The sequence below is a fragment of the Hetaerina americana genome, unplaced genomic scaffold, assembly GCF_022747635.1.
Source record: "Hetaerina americana unplaced genomic scaffold, ioHetAmer1.1.p SCAF_11, whole genome shotgun sequence".
Lineage (NCBI taxonomy): Eukaryota > Metazoa > Arthropoda > Insecta > Odonata > Calopterygidae > Hetaerina > Hetaerina americana.
Genome location: NW_027286181.1, coordinates 16,992,965 through 17,008,698, shown reverse-complemented (window position 1 = coordinate 17,008,698; position 15,734 = coordinate 16,992,965). Strand labels below are relative to the sequence as shown.

General features: G+C 40.9%; 1 protein-coding gene across 1 annotated transcript in view; it reads left to right on the top strand.

Moving 5' to 3' along the window:
* The first annotated feature begins 6,685 nt into the window (after positions 1-6,685).
* Positions 6,686-15,734, top strand: part of LOC139700947 (uncharacterized) — a 70,360-nt gene continuing 61,311 nt past the window's right edge. The window contains exon 1 of the mRNA XM_071599450.1: positions 6,686-6,820. The gene's annotated coding sequence lies outside the window, so the exon portion shown is untranslated. The remainder of the gene's footprint in view (positions 6,821-15,734) is intronic.

Genomic DNA, 15,734 nt, shown 5'->3' with positions numbered 1-15,734 from the left:
TCGATAGACATAATTTTCTTTCTCTGCTATGGCAGAATTTTTCTTTATAATTACTTCTGTCATTTGCTACGATACGTGACCTGTACTCTTCGCGTATCCGGTATGGCCGGTGTCGGTGCACCCCCTGCCACACACTTTGCCATTGACTTTTGGTTGCAGTTAGGTTAGTTGTAGATGCTGTCAGTAATTCGTTTCCGTCGGAATTACTTACTTTTATTATATTAATTTTATTACTATTTTTCTTTTTTCTTTTATTGCTATTGTTTTCTGGATTCATTCAATTGTCAACAAATGGAACAAATTGAATTGCAACAAATAACGTCCAACATATTATTGATATTCTGTCAGTTAAAGTACGCTTTGTATGGACATAGCCTGTACAACGGTGAACCGATTAATTTCGTTGGTTCTTTTAACAAAATATCCCTTGACTTCCGGCATTACAATAAACATCTTTTCAATTCCGAATAATTTCTTCCTATCTTCATTCCACCCAGCCTATCATATTCCTTCCCCTCCCACGTTTGCTGAACGGTTTGCCCTCTGAATCTTCAGCATCCCATGGCCAATCAAATTGCTCTGCACCCATCTTTCCTGCTTCCTTACGATTTCTCTCAACAATCCCCTCTCTCTTCCCCTCTTACCATTCCAGGCACTTCCTCGTTTGTTTTCCTCTCTGACCCCTTCACATTTTCCATCATTCTCCACACGCACATTTCAAAAGCCTTCAATCTATGCCCATTATCTTTCTTCAACAACCGTGTTTTGGTGCCATAACAACCACGCTGTATACCACGGACCTGTTTTTAATTCCGGCCTCCTTGTGAAAGCTTCTTTGCTTAACGCAATTCTTCTAACTATTTCATTACTACTTTGGCCAATTTGGTCTTAAATATTTCCTAGGAAATGTTCCACCTGTTCTAGGGTCTGACTTCCTATTGTAAAGTTAAACTTAGTTTTTCTCTTCCTTGAAAACCGCAAACACTTTGTTTTGTGTGCATTTATTCTCATCCCATACCTGTTTTACTGACGTTCCAATGCGCTCAGCAATGCTTTAAACCACTGTGCTGTCTAGCAAACTAACGCTAACTTAACTGATTTCATGACTTCCCCAACGGCTTAAATTCCTATCTCCAGTTCTCCCAATGCCTATTCAACCACTTCTTCCACATAGGTATACATGCATATAAACAAGCCATAAACACAGTAATCAACCCGAATGTCAGTTTCGTAGGTGATGGTAGAGTACTAAGCCCGACGGCGTGTGAAATTCACACATCGGGATAGGGGGGGGGGGCAGTTCCTTTCCCTGTGCCGGTTATGGTTTCCCAGGATGACCTGGTACCCAAAAATCACAGGCTGGGCGGAGCTGTTGGTGCCCAGAGAGGCTTGCCCGGGAATTGAGCCCAGGCTTCTGGTCAGTAGTCCAACGCTTTTACCCTGGACTGCCGCCACCTATATCTGTGTGTGTATATATGTGTATATATTTATTTACTCACATCGATATAGATATAAGTAAATGGGATAGGAAAACGTATGAAAGACACAAGATCCGTGGGTCTAATATGTCGCCAAGTGCCCCGATTCTTTGGCTAAGAGATGGCATCAGGGGGATGTTTCACCCACCAATGGAGAAATAGACAACACACAAGAGGAAAGGGCAGTGGGTTAGAAATCATACAAAATCATACTGGAAAGAAACGGTGTGTTTCATGGCACACATATCCAGAAGAAAGAGATGAGCCACAGTAGCCAAATACACATTCAAACACGAAAATCCCGCCATACGGTGAACAAATATTCATTCGCATGGAAAGAAATGTAAGGAAAACGGATAGGTACACACATAAATGACGAACAAAGGAGAGGTGGGGAAGGCGGAATAGAATGGATCAAAAGAGTGAAAATATTTCCTTGACCGGGACTCGAACACCGGATCTTTCCACTTGCCGGGTGGATGCTTTAACCGCTTGAGCTATCGACGAAGCGTAATTTACACTGAGATCCGGATCTCCGGGATATCCCATTCAGCCAATTCACTCATCGTGTTTTTAATTCCGGATCAGCTCCAACGTGATGGTCGTGACCGCGTGACGAAGAAGGCGTGCCCCTTGGAAAAGCCCCCGTGCAACAGAGGAGAGTGTCCTCCAAGTGGAAGGAGGGATTGGTGCCGCTGAGGATGCCGACTTTCCTCCGCCCTCCAAGACACCATTCTCCATTCCCCGTTATTTTGCGCGCGCCCATGATTTCATATCGGCCGTGTTCACCGGATGATTAATCTGCATCTAAACAATGCCCAATATGCCGCCGCAAGGGCATGGCCTTAGGACCGCAGCCTTTTATGAATACCCTTCATCGTCATCAGTATTTCGATCCTAAAATTGATTATACCGCAGCTCTCCATTCTTCCCTATTCATTGTTACTAATTTCCTCACCCCCTTGATAGCTTCTTTGTTTTACGTATTTCATAATTTTTCCAATTTAATTATCTCTTGGTCTTCCTCACGGGATTTTCCGTTCAAATTTCCCTCCTGCTATGTTTCTAACTAATCCAATGCGCCGCATGGTGAGTCCAAGCCATCCATCTAGTGCCAAAAAATTGTCCATGTTATGTCCTCTTCTACTCTTCTACCTGTATATTATTCCTCGTTCCTCAATTTTGTCTGCCCATTTAATCTTCAGCATTTTCCTCCAGCATCATTATTTAAAGGTTTCTATTCATCCCAGGTCCAGTTTTACACTCTTCAATGTCTCTGATCCGTAGTAGTATTTTTAGGGGAGGCGACCGACCGCTGAGGTCATTTTCCCCATTAGGGATGGGCAGGAAAGGGTGGAGAGAAACCCGGCGTCAGCATTACCTTACTATTAACGAAAGGCGCTAAGGGGTCCTCAGCTTAACGTCCCATCCGACGGACAGCGTTCTCACTCTAAGTGGCCTACACGAAGCACCTCAAGTAAGGATCAGGATACCACTGAAAAATATCTGCCGCTGCCTGGATTCGAACCCGGGCCCTCTGGGTGGGAAGCCAGTACGTTAGCCACCGCACCATCCCGATCCCCCTCTGATTCGTGAAGTGCCATGCTCCACTGGAACGTTTTGACGAACTGCTTCCTTGTCTGTAACCTCAGCTTATCTTTGAACAGCTATTTCTCTTCTGGATGAGCTATCATGTTGGTCGAACTACATCCTTCCTAAGTATTACTGCTACCCTGTTAGATGAAGAATTCCAATTACTCTAGGATTCACTTCTCGAATTGTGGTCCCTACCTTCCACCTTCCACACACAAGGATTTAAATTTATTAAATTATTGTATTCCCGACGTACTTATTCAATAGTATGCAGAATTGCTTGAAGGTCATCTTGACTTGTCACCTGCGCAAATTTCGTAATATATTAATTACTACTATACGAGCGGATGGAACATTACTTTTAGCTCTATGAAACGTACCTCATGAGCCCTTTCCTCAAAACTAAAAGTTGTAAGTTTTCCGAAAACTGTCTTAAATGTAATGAAAACTTTGATATTCGCACATTAAAACTCGCACCTTTGCACTTTTCACGTAAAGAAGTAGCAAGTGCTGCGTCCTTTATTACCGTCAACAGACTCCGTATGTGAAACTTAAGGGTTGTAAAATTGACTTGAAGCTTTTAGAACCGGGCCTCAGATCTAGCCACAACCGGGCACTTTATCGCAAAATTGCCATTACGGAAGCTAGGTCATCGAACTACTGATAATCATGATGCGTCATAGATAGACTTCACATGATCAAGTTTCCCATAACCTCGTGATATCATGAAGGAAACCCTCGCCATCGGTTTCATCCTTGCATGTGATCTTACATTTGCGGTCCCTTCAAAATCGTTCTGGTGTACTGAAAGAAGATGAACGATAGCCCTGGCGATCACTCCAAAATGCAGTTGTCTCAAGAAGCTGGTAGGCATTGGAGTGATACTGATCATACTTGTGGTTGCAAAGTATACGCTAATGAAATTACTCCTTAAGATAAATGACGTTCGTGTGATTATTGACAGTAAAAGGTCTGGTTGTGCCCTAATCATCTAAAATCGGGGAAAAAGCAGCGGTTCCCAGCCTATGAGTGGCGATCTGCATGCGCCCTTACAGGTGCTTAAATCGCACGTCAAAAAAAAATGGAGTGACAATGGAAAAAAATGAAGTGTTTCTTATTGTTTTATTATATTTGAAAATACGCATAATTTTTTGTCATCTCATTGCTATCTGCATTTTTTAATAGCATTTTGACCCATTTGGTGAAACCTGGTCTTCGAGGCAAGAAAATGAACGCAGATGGGGAGGCTTTTCAGATACCAGTTTGACGAAGAATGTAACAAATAAGAGAATGATTAAGCAAGGACTGAATTTTTTTTGGAAAAATATTGCACGAAGAGAGAAAGTTACTGGGGGTGGGGGTTAGGGTAAAGTGGGTGAAGGAAATGTTGAAAGGTACGTGTAGTGGGATGTTGATAAGACATTGACAGAAGGGAGAACTTCGGAACGTTGGGTATGCGGGGTAAAGGAAGGAAGAGAGAAGGGGTTTCAGACAGCATTAAGGCAGGTAAAAGTTACGGAGAAAAGAGGCAAGAAATAATTTAGGGGGTAGAAAGAGGAAGTTCTCGCAACACTTGGAAACAAATGATTACTAGGGACCGCCCAAAGCCTACCTTGAAATAGGTACAAGGGTAGGCTGAAAATTAATGCACACATGCTTGTAGACCACGAACAAAATGACCTTCAGAAGCACTCCAGGTGGCATGTGGAAGTAACATTCCCCATCGACCCGCATGCGTAGGTTTGAGGTCGTTACATTCATCCGGTGCATTTAGAGAAGCGGAAGTATGGAGACGTGTGCTGTTATCGAATTTTTAACTAATGAAAAAGTGACTCCTACTGAGATTAATCGTCGTTTAAAGGCTGTTTATGGTGACGATGCTGTTGATAGGTCTACTGTAAATTGATTGGTAGTAAAATTTCGAGGTTCCGAGCCTGGAAAAGCCATAATTGTTGATGAAACTTCTTTTGACTATATTTTGGGATGCTCACCGAGTTTGTGTGACAGATTGTTTGGACCGAGGGGCAACGGTAAATTCTTCTCAGTATATACAGACTCCAAAACACCTCCGACGTCGAGTTAATCACATGAAGCAGTCTGACCTGAAGAAGGACGAAAGCTCAAACAATCTAATATGTTAGTGTCCTTTTACATGTTATCTATTTTATTTTGTTTTCTATTGTGTCATCCAAATGTTATATACTCGTATACACACACACACACACACACACACACACACACACACACACACACACACACACACACACACACACACACACACACACACACATATATATATGTGTGTGTGTGTTTGTGTATTTCTAAAAGAGCCTCCGCCCGGCAAGTGGAAAGATCCGGAGTTCAAATCCCAGTCTAGGAAATATTTTTGCATTCGTGATCTGCTTGATTCCGCCTTCCTCACCTCTCCTGTGTTCGTCCTTTATATGTGTTCCCATCCCTTTTCCTTATATCTGTTTCTTTATAAATGAGTATTTGTTATATATACATTCATATACTTATATGTGTGTGTGTATATATATATATATATATATATATATATATATATATATATATATATATATATATATATGCATGAGTGTGTATCTATGTGTCTATGCGAGTTCGTGTGTGTATGCATTTATGTATGTACGTGTGTATACTTTTCAGACCACCCATGTATATACATAAATATATGTATTTTCGCTAATGTAAATTTACGAATAATAACTTCCAGTGTTGTATATCACCTTGACTTGAAAGGCAAATATGAAAACACATATTCTAGTGAAAATAATCACGCAGTATTAATTTGTTAGATAAAAAATACATTGTTTCCATTCGTAAATTCATGTACTGTAATACCAACACACCAGTATCCTCCACGATACTTATTGATGACGTTCGGATGACTGGCGATGGCGAAAAATCCACGCTCTACTGTATTATATTTTGTCCGCTGAAATATCTCATTTTTCGCACCTTGAGAAATTGGGTCGGCTAAAACGATTGAAACGGCAACCACCACCTTACTCATTTCCCCGTATTTTTCTCCTGCGGGCAGGTTTTTTACGCGCCGTGGGCGGCACAATGACACGCATCAGTGTCAGTCTTCGCCAATGGGGACTCAAGAGAGGAGCGATCGGCAACCGCTTGGGAATTCCCAGAGGGTGGGCGAGACCACCACCTTCCTCCCTCGAAGTCCTTCCTTCCTCCCCTCCGCCGGCAGCACTTCCACCAGGCCGTCCTTTCGAGGACAAGGAGGAGGAAAACGATTCACGTACGAGAGAGGGACGATGACGTAACGACCCCTAAGGCCTTCCGTCGCCTTTATTTCATTTTGTACGCCGCAGATTTCCCAGCATCCCACCCACCTCCCGGAGAGAAGAAGAGTTGAACGAACGTCTCCCTCTTGTGTGCGCGGGGAGTTGCGTCTCTCATCGTGTCGTTTTGGGTTCGCGGACGTGAAGGAGGGAATGGATCGGGGCGGAGAAGGGGGTGGGAGTGTTGTGTGAAGAGTCACCCCCGGAGGGAAGGGAATAAGGAGAGGGGAGGTTAGGACGCGGCCGATGAGGAGCGTGGAGGAAAGTTTCTTTTCAGTTGGCGAGTGTCTCAAGCCGTTGCCGGTGCTGCGGTCGGAACTTGTGCAAGAAGAGAGGACGTGGCCGGCGAGTGGAGGACGACGGACGTTTGGGAGTTCGCTTTCCGGGGATCGTGGCTCTCTCCAACCGGGAATCGTGCGCACGACGGCGGTAAGCCACATTTCGCTTCCTCCGCTCTTATCTTTTCGTCATTGATGCTACCGTCGAGTGATCTCAGGGTACTGATTTAAGTGAAACGAATGTCATTAGAATGTGATTGTGTTTACATAAAAAATATCTTTATCTCAGTCTTTTACACAACTTGACAGTAACAGCACCCGGATCACTCTCGGCAGCTCATTGTACTTCAGATTGACGATTATATCAAGTGATCAACTGATGTAGTCATAAGTTTGTTTTCGTGCATTTATGCATTGTAATATGTAAATTTGTATCCCGCGCGAGACATGTTGTTTTGATCTTTTTAAAGATGACTGTTTAAAGATAACTTTTTAAACATAACTGATAACTGTGACCTTAGGTGTATAGAGTGCACATTGGAGAGTTAAATAATTAAACACGGCAAATAGCATATCTCGTCATACTTTGGAAGCGTGGAAAGAAATTTTTGGTTCATTCCGAGATGTACGTTTACGGAATAGACCCTACATACAAGTTAATCGAAAAAGGATTGACAGTTTTGTGCTTAAAGGATTGTGTTTTGTGCTTAGCTTTGTGAAATTTAAATTAAATTCTGACTCATCCGTGGAAAAAAACCATCGTCGATTTATTTACTTTGAAGTCTTAATGAAGTTACTGATTTTTCCACCTTTTTCATCGTTAATTGTCAAGTTCAAGAGAGTCGGCTACGTTTACTGTTACAGGAAGTGTCGAACGGAAGAATAGTAGATAAGAAAATGGGGAAGGAGGAAGAGAATAAGTAATTTAGGTTGCGAGTGATAAATTCTGGTATTACTAGAATTTAAATTTTAAGTAATTGTTCAAGAAGGATATTCAATAGGAAATAAAGTGCTATCTTTGGATACGTAAGATTTAGGTAAATACTCCCGAACTTACGAAATAAACTGGATAAAATAATAATTAAATCTGTTGTCCGAGAACCTTGAAACCTGGCGCTCCAAATGTGTATCATCCGTTTCCAATAGCCTTAAAATCGGTTTACAAGTCTTAATTAGCACAGGAAACAGTGTGAGCCACACATTGCGTACGTGAGGAGCCAACGTAATAAATGTTTCAATCGTAGGGAAAAATGCTTTGCAAAATTCAAAGGGTTTAATGTTTACCCGCAGATTCAGTAAATGTATTTCAGGTGAACTGCTTCCATGCATGGTGCATTAGTTAATACTCCACCACGAGAAAAAAGGACAGATGATTCATAAGTCTCATTGTATTGGAGTTGCAACTTCTTCCGCCGTCCGGCACTCGCCGCAGAACCCGGTAGTTTCCGGTTAGCAGTTGCCGAGGATGTATTTCGACTTTTTTTGCGGGAGGGGGTAGTTTCGCCAGTGCCCAGAGTTCCAAAGCCTTGCCCCGGCAAGAGCCTGTTTTCGAATACTTGAATGGGCGGGATCGTTTTCATTGGTTTGCCGAGTTAAGCTCTTAGTACACCAGCATACGTCACGATCGCGAACATAACTCTTCCGTGAATTTAATGCGAAACGGGACCGCATTTGAGTCAAATTTTCTTTTTCGCTTTCCGTCGTTTTTCGGAAGTAAGTGTTCTTTTTTCTTTCATTTTTTCTGAAAAAATAACTGGGAATTCAATGATGTAATTAAATTTGGACAATTTCATTCCGAATGGAATAAACGAGGACTCCTCAGTAAATAGGGATTAATTTTTTTATCCGCGTAAAATATTGTGGAACAAATGTAATTTACTATTATATTTTTAGCTTAATGATTGGTATAAGTTTTGTTTATTTTACTCCAGTATTGCGTCAGAGGCAGCCGTTTCAAGTTATTTATACTCAAATACTTTTCGTGCAATTATTTTGGATTTTTTTTGCGTACTATGTGACGCCAAGATACGAGTATTTTCGTTATTTTTAACTAAGTTTATTATCACCGTATGAGGAATTTCGTTCGCTATTTGTCTCATAATTAAATAGCGTGCTCCAGTGGGGCTATTTTCTGTCTTTTAAAATGTCTTTGCGAATGTTACGATGTGAAGATATTTTGAGTTTATGCGATTAATTGCTGGAAATAACAGAAGTAAAAGGCTTTTAATGTCTTTCAATTTCTTTACCCTAAAAAATACTGACACCCTGACTTATGGTTCATATACGTGCGTGTTTGGGAATCGGGTTGGTGAGATGGATAGTGTACTTGGATTCCCGCCCCCCATGGACCTGGGTTCGAATCCTGGCGTTGACAGATATTTTTCGAGGCATCAATCTCCTTACTAGAGGTCCTGCGTGAAGCGCGAGTGGGGTTCGCCGTCCATCGTATAGGGCGTTAAACTGTTGACCTTTTGGGGCATTTCGTTGTTACAATAGGCTAATGCCCACCCCGTTTTCCTGTTCACCGTTCCTTCATTCCCTGAAAATCCTACCTCTATAATACATAGTACAAAATTTCAGCACACTCCTTGTCTGATGTGCCGGTATTTGTCATTCATGCGTATTTCGCTAAGGAGAAAAGTGGGCCACGAAATACAAAATTCGTTAGCTAAGCAATATTAAAGGCAATTAGTGAATTTTATATTCGATGTTTTCAGGCTTAACATTGTAGAAATACATTATCACTAAAGTAAAAAACAATGTATCTTTCCACCAATTTTTTTATTAGATACGACTAGTTTCAACGCATAGGCGTCATCCTCAGGTACAAAGTTACGTTTTCGATTTCAAAGGTTGTTATTTTCGTAATGAATATGTTCAGCGATATAATTGATAGAACTCTAAAGTAATAAATAATATTTGGAAATCGATAAAATAGTAACCTGTTTTCTGTGACTGGATAAAGACCGAAGCGTGTTATTTCGACCCTGGTTATCGCGTTATAATGTCGGTGATCTACAAATAAGCTTGATAAAAATATACATGTATGGTGACCCATGATGGTAGATGCAAGTGATATGAAATTTTGAGAAACATTGCTCGGGCCAAATTCTTAATAAAAATAGATATGTGAATAAACAATGGTTATGAGGCTTTAGAGAAAGAGGAAGGCGAAGTTAAACGTTAAAATATAAGGACAAAAAACTAGAAGAGGTGGAACAGTTCACACATATTGGAAGTGTTATGGACCAAAATAATCAAAGTAGTAGGGACATAAGTAGAAGAATTGCGTTAGGCAAAGGAGCTAGTTGATGACAGGGACGTTGATTAAGAATGTCAAGAAAAGACTCGTCAAAACTTTGATATGGAGCGAGGTTTTGAACGGCGCGGAAACATGGTTGTCCTAACAAGAGAATAGGGGTGGATTGGAAGCTTTTGAAATTTGGGGGTGGAGGATTATGGAAAAGGTGAAATGGACAGAAAGGAAAACCAACGAGCTAGTGCTAGGCATGTTAAGAGGGGAGAAGAGAGGGAATTTCCGGGATAAATTCAAAGGGCGCAGGAAAGATGGATGAAAAGTATTTTGATTGGCGTTGGAATGTTGAAAACTTTGATGTGAAGGGTAGAGCTTTAGACAGGCGATGAAGGGAAGGAAAACAAAAGGCATGTTAGACGGGGTGAAGCGAGATAGAATGTAGGCAGAGTTGGAGAAGGGGTTATTTTTGTTCAGAGTATCAAGGTATCCATAGTTATCAAAGCTAAGAAACATAGTGATGATCAGTCTGTGCCCATTTGAAATCTGTTTTGAGCGGTAGACTACCAATAATATGAAAAATGAGATTAAATGCGATATTCTGAAATGTTTTGAGAAAAACATTTCTTTTCAAATAATAGTGACCGCCATTATTTTTCACTCGTCTCCATTTTAAAAAATGGTCAATAGTATACGTTTAATGCGGTGCAAGTGACTGGACATGCCTTAAATTAGAGGTGCACCCTTAAGAGTAAGGTCATGGTAAACGCAGCGTCAGCAGTGACCTGATTCCTGGGCGGATGTATATAAACTTGTCGATCAATGCGTTACGAGTGAAAAAGCTTTCATTGTTGTCAAATTTTGCATCTCGTAAGTCGTTCCCCTGGAGGCCCACATCAAGATTTGGCGCTAGGAATATACGGATAGGGATGCCATTTCAATCGATACCTAACAGGCAAGCAGTTAAGCAATATGCGTTCAGGCTCTTCCGTTCATTTACTTATCCTAAACGGCATAAGTGAACCCATCAGTCGCGAACTTCCCTCATCAATTAATAGACCGTGCTTAATTAGAACCTGCACGATGCGGGAGTAATGTTGGAATTGAAGGGGTGATTTTGAGGAAACCGGCCAAAGTTTCTTGATGAAATTCGCGAGGAGGTTTAAACGCAGTAAACTCCAGCTGTGGAAATAAATATTGATAGCATCAGTATCATTCAATCGTATTGGTACACTGTTATTCTTCTCCCAAAGAAGTGTTGTATAAGCGTTGATGGCGATACATCAATCACTATTTGGAATTGGGTAAGATCTGGTGTCGATATCGACTGCAAGGCATAAATAATTCCCTCAGGCTTTGTGATGTCCATAGCTGATAATGAAACACTTAGTAACGTCCCAACCATTTCTTCTAAATTTTATAAAAATTACAGTTTTTTTAAACCGGCAGTGATTACTACGATGCACGGGAAGCCTGTACCTTTTCGAGGTTAGCTAAACAAGTTAACATGCCTTTATGACCTGATCAGTCTAGATGGGGGTAACGTCACACTGAATTTCCCAAAGTGTTTTCAAATTCCCTGGACCCTCTCTAGGACCATCTCTAGAAGAGGTCAAATGCTTACCTTGTGCGAGTGTTGCCAAAGTTATAGGGTATGAGAATTCCTGCCATTGACTTTCTATGCTCGATGATTACTATAAATATTGAATTCCTAATTACGAGTATCTTTGGCAGTAGGGGGGACATGGTATTCGAGTGGATAGAGCACCAGCCCATTGACCCGGGAGCTGGGGTTCGATTTCGGGTGATCCCTTTGGGCACCCTCAGCTTCACCCAAGTTTTGTGATTTTCCGAGTAACAGATCTTCCTGGGACCATAACTATAGGCGGCACAGGGAAAGGAAATGGCCTCCCTTATTACCATAATGCGTTAATTTCACACCCCGCATATGACTTAGAACTAGATGAGCTCTACCCTCACCTATCAAACCAACCTTCGGGTTGACAACTGAGGTCGGTGGTATAGCAAGTAAAGAAATTCTCTGAAAATGGAATCGCTGTTAAAACTTTAATAATTAAAATATCAGGGTATAATACCTTCATTTAAACAGTATATTGATGAAAAATTTCCCAGTTAAAAGGGAGGAGAAGAATTATGCCAAAAAATTAATTTTTTCAAATGCATCATACATTTTGGACAGGACCCTTGTCAGCTTAGATGCAAAGGAAAGAATATTGAAGGCTGTGGTATGAAGGATAGGGTTATGTAGATTCGTGGCTAGGTATCTGAGAATAGAGCCTGTAGGATATTACAGTGACTCATGACTCCTGCAAAGCTTGGAGAGCAGTGGAAACACAAGCTAGATGGGGAGAAATGCGGACGAAGTTCTGTATGAGCTGGGGAAGAAAGGTAATTGATGGTAGGCATGCGAAGAAGAGAAATATACCACTTATCGGAGTAGACGTTAACAGGCAATAGGAAGCTGATTAATTTGATGGAAGGGAGAATTTTGAGTGAGCGGGGAAAATAGGGGGTAAGAACAGTGTCTTTGGAAGGCGAAAGGGTTGGGAAGAGTGTGGAAAAGGACCGAGTGTATGGGAAATATGTTGGCGTTGCGCAAGACAGGTTAGTAAGTACTCAAGGACGTGTAATAAATTTTTGGCCAAAACCCAAATATACATGGTGGGCTACCTGCTCTTGTTAATGCAGTTGATCGGCGTTTCTCCAAAGGCGATATATGATTTATTATTAATCAATTATTATAAAATATATTAAAAAATAGATTGTCGTGGATTACACGACAACTGGGTCGGTCATCAGCTGTTAATGGCTCTTGAAAGTCGTCATGTTTGAATACAATAGTATCCCGGGGATTTTTTTTTGTTTGCTTTTGTCGTATTGTGAAGGAATTGCACAAAGTAAATCTTGAGAGAGGGTCTCCTATGTCTTCAAAGGACCTTCGGGATAAACCACGTGAAGTGTTCTCACGGGTGCTGAAGTCCTCGGGAAGGGATGGGAGGCTATAGTTTAAGCGAGAAAGTGGTCTTGGGACTGCACGACCACACGAATTCTCAAACACCAAAGCATTCGAGTCATCATCTCGCTGTTAGCAGCAATTTCCGCACTTCTTGTTGCCCCTGACCTGAAAGGTCAAGGCCCAGACAAGGTTCCAATTATGAACCTTGGAGATGACGAAATACCTACCGTTGTGAAATTGATATATTTGGGGAGTTATATTTTTTGCCAGTCGTTCCTCTTTCCATGTTTTCCCTATCGAACGACTCCCCCTTGAATACTGCAGGGGTCGCAGAAGAAATCGCGACTAAGGTTAATTTTAAATCCAATTCCCTTGGATAAGCAAGCGATTCTTTGGCCCTAACATTCAAAGAAAAACGTGTGCTTTTAAATGCCCTTTGCCGGAGTCTTGTCAGCATGAGTGATAGAGTGATTTTTGAATTCTTTCGCGACTTTTAACAGAGTATTATTCAGATCGTTAAGCAGGCGTCATTGGATTAATTGCTCGTTCTCTGTATTTGATTCCGTTATTGGTTATTAAGTGCTCCAGAGGAATAATCTCTCCTTGTGAATATAAAAATAATAAAAAGTTAAAAGAGTGCAGAATGTTGTTTCCGAGGCTAGAAATTCATTACTTCCGGGGTGACTGACAAGTACCTGACTACTCAGGCCAGCTGCAGACCTCAAGCAAAGTCTGCCACTGTGCCTCAAGGTGGTATCCAGTAATATATGTCTCTTAAGAAAAACATTTCTATGCAAAATTGTGTAATTGATTTCCAAAAGTAAAAGCAGTTCGTTCCTCTATCAATGCAAAATTTTATATCTGACACACGTCTAATATCTATCCATATCCATATATATCCATATGTAATATCAGAGCGTGTCTTAGAAGTAGTTGAGGCATTAGACACTACTTTTGCGGAGTATGCATTCCTTTATCAGATATGAATTGAAAAGTATTTCCATCCAGTGATCGTTTGTTACGGTCAAGCCTGTATTCTTTATTGGTCAGGTATGAAGTGGATACTTGTCGGCTTGGAAAAGTGACGAAAAACTGTAGGTTGAAAAAAATGATCTGCGCAAAAAAACTAGGATAAATTGTCTGCTGAATAAAGACGGAAGGAAACTCGGGTATGTTAATGTGCAGGCAGACGAAAGCTAGAAATAGTGAAAGGATTTTCTCAATTGCAGATAAAGTTCTCCAGCAATGCGGATAGCAACACGGCGGTAATGAACAGAAAATGCAGAGAAATAAAGGCATTTCACCAGGATACAGACGTGCAATTTAAACTCGAAATAGTGAAAGGATTTTGCTATTTGCCGATAGAATTCACTAGTAATGCTGATAACAAGAAGGCTGTAATGAGTAGAAAATCTGGAGAAATTTAGACATTTTACCGGGAGGAAGATTCACAGCGCAAAAAATAAGCCTAGTACTTGTAAAACACTTCATCAAGATTCAATTATGGATACAAAAGTCTTGGCAACGAATTATTATTGAGGGAAAAACATAAATCCTAACTTATTTTGAGTTTTGAATTTTTTCACTCCCAAGTTTTAAATGAAGCATTGTCGGTTTCGATGAATTATGTCGTCGTACGATGATGGGAATTATCGACTAAACCGGTCACGTTTCATTTATTAATTAAACGTTTTTTAATTAAAAAACTAAGTTCCTTTCTTCAGCCCTGAAACTTTGCAGTATACTGCGGCACGGAGTCAAGACTCGAGCGGTAGAGGGAGAAGGAAAACAATACTCGAAGTCATGGCGATGAAAAAGCGCAGAAAAGCCGGGAAAATAAATTAAATGAATAAGCTCACTAACGGAGAAGGTGAGTGGTATGTGGGGAAAACAGTTTTGCGGTAAACACTGAGAAGAGAGTGACAAACTCATCGGAGATATTTGGCCAGATATAGCTCACAGGAAGAAGCATTGGAGGCATAAACATAGCCACAGAGTAGTAACTAGAAAAAAGTGCACGAATAAAAAAATATCGGAGGGAGAGAAAATATGGAGACCCATAAATGGTAGCCAAAACTGAGCAAATAATTGCAGAAACCCATACCCAGGTTTACTACTGATGGTGATCAGGTTGAATGAAATCCTCCTAGATTTCTTGAATTTATTATTCAATTTGGTGTCGTGGTTAATTAAAATTTGTCAATTTTCCGCAAAATAAGATGTTTACGACCGGTTTCAATGTAACTACATCATCATCATATAACAGTCATCACTCAGAGTCCAGTCTACATGTATACAAAACAGTATGTAAGAGGAGGGTAGTGGAAAAGAAGGGAAGAGGGAGGCCTTCTCCACTACCTTCCCCTTACTTGCTATTTTGTATATATACTGGACTCTTTTGAGTTATGACTGTTACCTGATGATGATGTGTTAAATTAAAACCAGTCGTAATAAATCTTATTTTGTGGAAAATTGCCAAGTTTTAATTAATCATGATATTCCACCATATCACGCCTGAAACGTCTCTTTTTGAATAAAATTGTCTGAGGCGTCACTTTGTGGAAGCGATTCATATCGGAAAAGAAAGAAATACTTAGTTGTTCCACATATATTTTATTAACACGACCTAGGTTTCGACTTACAAAGTCATCATCAGGTAAAGAACAGAAGACACAGGGCTTTATATAGTGGATAGAGAGCTGGAGAGGGGAGGTGTTTGAGAAGAGGGAGGAGGGGAAAGAGAAAGGGAAATGGTGTGTAAGTTTGGGGGGAGGGGGAGAAGACGGTTGTGTATGGCGTCGGGGTGGGAGATTACGGTTGGGTACTGCTTCAGGG